Source organism: Ylistrum balloti, unplaced genomic scaffold (assembly GCF_031769215.1).
Source record: "Ylistrum balloti isolate Yb309-2 unplaced genomic scaffold, AGI_CSIRO_Ybal_v1 Utg370148, whole genome shotgun sequence".
Classification (NCBI taxonomy): Eukaryota; Metazoa; Mollusca; class Bivalvia; order Pectinida; family Pectinidae; genus Ylistrum; species Ylistrum balloti.
Genome location: NW_026782150.1, coordinates 83628 through 89606, shown reverse-complemented (window position 1 = coordinate 89606; position 5979 = coordinate 83628).

The following is a 5979-nucleotide window of genomic DNA, read 5'->3' as shown; positions in this document are numbered from 1 at the left end:
ATTGTTTAAGTAAAACTAAATCCACTGTTCTATCCTTGCTGTACACCTAGACAGATTGTTTCTATCCTTGCTGTATAACCAGACAGATTGCTTAAGTAAAAGTCAGTCCGCTGTTTCTATCATTGCTGTACACCTAGACAGATTGTTTCTATCCTTGCTGTATACCTAGAGAGATTGTTTCTATCCTTGCTGGATACCCAGACAAAACTCATGGCACTGTTTCGTTCCTTGCAAGGTTTAAAGTCATTGCATTACAGACGTTTGCCAATTTTGATTCTGGTGAGTTCCTTTTTTTGTGTCATTATTTAGGTAATTGTGGTTAACAGTGAACTGTTAGAATTACGTGTTAGTCTTACCTGTCTAAAAGCGTTCTTCTTATCATCTTGGTGTCTTGAGAACCGTATTTGGTCATGCTTACCCTGGTGCTGTCACACCTTTCTGGTGTGATGTGTGACATCATGATGTCGTGTCGACTGTATTTGTGTCATGTTTACCCTGGTGTTGTCACATATTTCTGGTATGATGTATGACATCATGATGTCGTGCGTGGCGACCTTATTTGTGTCATGTTAACACTGGTGTTGTCACACCTTTCTAGTGTGATGTGTGACATCATGATGTCGTGCGTGTCGACCTTATTTGTGTCATGTTTCCCCTGGTGTTGTCACACCTTTCTAGTGTGATGTGTGACATCATGATGTCCTGTCTACTGTATTTGTGTCATGTTTACACTGGTGTTGTCACACCTTTCTGGTGTGATGTGTGACATCATGATGTCGTGTCGACTGTATTTGTGTCATGTTTACCCTGGTGTTGTCACACCTTTCTGGTGTGATGTGCGTCATCTTGATGTCGTGTCGACCGTATTTGTGCCCTGCTTACCCTGGTGTTGTCATTTACTCGTTTCATCATGACCTCACTTAACTTTTATTCATCGTAATTAGAAATACATCGATATTTTAGGTAGATTATATAACTTTCAAAGAAGAAACTTCAGTGTAACCCATTTTGTTGAATGATATCAATTACCCTTGGTGGCCCGGATACAAGCGCGTTAGGGAATAGATTTGGCAGGTGACCCCCACCTTTTCATGTCCAATCGTAGCATCAAACCCCAGACTTCTACGTGAAAGGCGTTACCACTGCGCCATCCAAACACCTCTGATTTCCCTGCGTAATCTACTGATTGATTTACATGTTCAGGTCAGTAATGGCGCTGGATGTGGACTTAAAACGACGGTTACTGTACAGAGTATGTGGCTATAGATTTCAATTTCTTTCTCTGACTTGTTCATGTGTTAGCTCTTGCTATCGCCGTATTTATGTACAGGCATGAGTTAACGTTTCTATGAGATGATGCTTTCCTCCATCCCTCTTAAGATTATTATTAAGGTTATTGGGGTGGTACCTGATGTGGAGGTAAACAGTGCATTGACGTTAAAGTGATGATAATAATTACTTAATATTCATAGCCAGGGGGTTGTTGATGATGATGATTTACATGGAATCTCGTAATGCTATAAGAATCGAATATAAACAAAGTATGTCCCTATCCTTATCAATGATTAATTGATCATTGTATTAGTGAATTATTCTTCAGGAAATTCACAAAACAGCAATCATTACACTGAACTTGCTTGAAGTACAATATAAATAGTTGTTAAGATACAGAAATGAAGATTCCATGTCAGATAATTATATACAATTATGTGAAGAATTAAAATAAAATATATTCTTGGGCTATTTTCCACTGTCAAACTGCTCCCCCCCCCCCCCATTGGTCAGCCATGAAACTTTTAAGTGTCATGAAAACCTCATTTTAGAACAAGACATTTACAATATTTCCTCCTGTCAAACCATTTCATACTTTTTCATAGCTGACCTTAAGCGATATTCACCCTTGAGTAGATACTATTAATATTGTGATATTAATTTTGTCTGTAGGTCATCCATATTCAATATCATTTAAGTCATAATGATGTCAAGCTTATCTCGTTCTTTACATTACAACAGATAGATCTGGAAATATTACAATGTCTTGTTGAACGTTTTAGTTCTGTTTACAATCAATAAATAGCTGCTTACGTTGACCGAATTAAGTCTAAACCACATTTTTATTTTATTGCTTTCCAGTGTTACTGGTCATTTTGTTAATACAGGTACCTAGCTGATTGTCAATGACTACGGCATAAAGATAACGTAAATGTATTTAACATGTAAACACGCTGATGTCTTAATTCTAGGCCCAGACTTCTATTTGGGACGTAAATGATATTATGGCTTTCTTAATAAACAAGAGTTCCTCGGAACTGTATGTGTCGCCTGCATAAAGTGTCATGGTCACCCAGAAATTGAACTGAATGTGCAACGATCAACCATAAAGTTGTAATACCAAATTTCATTTCTATAACTTGAAGCATAACCAAAGAGAGTCAAGAAAACAATATTCCCAGATAATTTTCTAAGTTCAAAGGGGCATAACTCAGCCAAGAAAGGTCACAGACAGCCAGGAATCAAACTTAATCTGTACCCATGCAACAAGAAGCCATATACCAAATTTCATTTCGATAACTCAAAGCATAAGCCAAAAAAGTCAGGAAAACAATATTCCCAGGAAATTTTCTACGTTGAAAGGGGTATAACTCTGCCAAAAAGGGTCACAGACAGCCAGGAATCAAACTTAATCTGAACCGTTGCAACAAAAAGCCATATGCCAAATATCATTTTGATAACTCAAAGCATTACCGAAAAAAGTCCAGAAAACTTTCATACGGACGACACCGACGTGTGACGACGGACAACGTGATCCCTAAGTGTCCGCCAGCTCTTCAGGCTGTAATGGAAATTGAAGTATAAGAGTTATGTCCCTTGAATATGACTTGTGTAATGGAAATTGAAGTATAAGAGTTATGTCCCTTGAATATGATTCTAGCTAATTACATTACATATTTGGTTAATTTGTTCATCTAATGATTTTTGTCGATTAATACAAATGTTTATAATTATGTAGTAAGATATAGAAAGGTATTTTGTACTATGTTGATATTTTAGTATGCATCATTTATGGTAAATTAAATACTAACGATTGTCACACCTAATGAAAGAGTTTATTATACATGTAAATAGAAATTACTTAGAATGATTGCAAGCGCTGTTATACTGACTGTTGGTGAAGCATTCAGAGATGCACAGACAACGAAAGACTTCTTACTAAGCAAGTAACACAGTCATTTGTAACAGGTGGTAGGTGAAAGTCTGAAATAGTGGCTTTTCCGAAACCGCTTGTCAAGTTGGTGCGAGAGCTGTTTAGTTCTCACCGAAGCTTGGACTTTTGACTGTGGGTAGCTAGCTATAGGGTTAGGTTAGAACACGAGCAAGGGTGGACTTAGTTGGTAGGACAACCTAGTGCTTAGTCAGGACCGACTTAGTGGTATTGCTCGGCGACCAGTTCAGTAGTTGGAACTAGGGTTAGGTGAAGTCACTGGGTGTCGAGCTTGCACTCACTCTCACATGCTAGTCAGAACAGTCTGTGTCGGGACAGCAGTCCATGTGAATACTAGTTCATTCGTTTGTTTTATTGTTAACTCAGGTAGAGTTTGCTCTTCCATGCTATATGTATATATCGGCATTTGTTAGCTAGTACCTCTGCAAGGAATCAGAGACTTACCCACCGTGTGCAAAGCTAGGCTGCACGTTACACAGGCGACAATAAAAATGATCAAATCGCATTGTCTTCATGTTATCTTATTAGTACGCACACCAAGTTCTATACAAGGTTTTATAGTTCTACCAACTAGCCATTTCAATTTACTTCCATTAACAAAATGGTAGCTATCAGGTGGCGATATAGTTTTCCATTTTCCATGTCTCTTACAGCTCATTACAATGACAAATATATAACAATATTGTCAACATAAAGCAAGAGGCCTGATGTGCCTGTGTTACTCACATATCAATTTCTACACCAAAAAGTGGTTATATTTAATGTTAATTTAGACTTTATACATAATTACTGTTAAAACTTAGTAAGCTTTTCATAATCAAGACTAAAACTAATGACTTTAAAACTAATGGACTCTTTTCTGGATGACAATTTTGATCCCTGTGATGTTGAATATGGTCAATGTCTTTTCTTTCCACAAGTTGTCTTCAACTTGAACTTGCCAAACAACTGTTGATGGCTGACATGTCTCAGCAGAAGTTCACTTGAAATTTTTGGGCCAAGTTATCTAAAAATAGCTAGAAATTTAAATTAAACAAAACAAATATCAAGAAAATACCAACATGTTAACATAATCATTTTCCCAACTCTAATTCCATAAAACTATGGCAAAAATATTAACAAAAGAAAGATTTACACGGAAACCCTGGAAAAAAACACCTGTCAATACAGGTTAATAATTAGAAAAAAAATAGGTTTATCATGTAAATAATTAGTAGCAATTCAAAAGCAATTTGATGGACGCAGGCTGAAAGCCTCTATATTCTTATCTAATATTTACATACAGAATAGTATCAATGACTTGGCTCTTGAAATGTACCTATTATATTGATTAAAAGTCATACATTATGTTCTTGAAATGATCAACCAATAGGTGAGTAGTCTTTATATCTATCTGCAGATTTTCCAGGTATCTGTGAATTTTGTTGATTATCCTGGTAAATTCATCACTAAGTGCAAGTTTTCTTTAATTCTTGGAAGAATGTTTTTTTATGGTATACATTTATCCACTGACGTTTTAAATATCTTTAGGAAATGATCATAAACTTCCTCAATGTCCTGTTCAAATAGAAAGTTCCAGTTTACTTTTAGAAGATCCTCTTTCATCTCATTGTAATCTCCCTTGTTGTAACAATATCCTTTGCTGAATTTGGTCAGATTACTTTTATGAAACAAGTATTTGAAAGATAAGACTAGATAATCACTTGTTTGTACTCTATATTATGTACAGTCTCCTCCTCATTACTGATGATATGATCAAGAATATTTTACTCATATCCTGACCTTATTCGAGTGTTTCTTTGGTATGTTGGTACAAATAGTTATCTCTCAGAAATTCAATGCCAGTGTATTCCAATTTATTTAAGAAAAATTGAAATCTTCAAATTATAAATACTGTTTACAAGATTGTACATATCTTCATTGTTCTTATTATCAGAGATGGGGCTATTGTATATACAGCCAATCTGACTTTTTTATTGATTTGTAGCGTTCTCATTTACAAACAGCTTGTATTCTGGGATACAAAGTTCTTCTTTCCATGTCAGGAACCGGAAGTTTTCGTGATAAATTTTGGTAATACCTATTATATCTTTATCAGATGTATTATTCTGAATTTCGGCTTTCAGTTCATCTAATTCATTTAAAAGGCTATTCGCATTTGTGTAAAAGCTGTCTATTCCGCCAGGTGTTTAAAGTTTAGTGGCTCCGTCCTTTAATTCGATATTTCCTCGTTTGATTATCAAATTATTTTCCTGTTCCACAGTGGTCCTGTGAGTGTGATATGGTATAAGCATTCCCCCTGGTCGGTATTCCTTTTAGCATTCTATTGTAATCCACTATCTTTTTCCATTAGGTCTTTATGAAGTCATTACATCATCCAACATTGATACGGTATCATATCATTCAAATGTATCATATAGTAAGTTCTTATCTGTTAATGTTATCAGTGTCGCCACGACAGACACGGAAACACGGGTCTGAAGTTGAGTCCGTGGAACTCTCAGCTAGATCATACACATTCTCCACATGAGATATAGAAAATGTTGTTTTATATATCATACACCAATGTCATCTAAAAATAACATGCCATTCACGGACTTCAGAAAAGCATGTCGTTTTGGTAAGTACTTTTCTAGCCAGATTCTAGTTTTCAAATCTTTAGCGGGCGAAGACACCTTACTGTTTCCGGAATTGACATGCGCATTCGGAAGTGGTCAAAGATACGAAACTGAGCCTAAGTGCAACACTCATTAGTC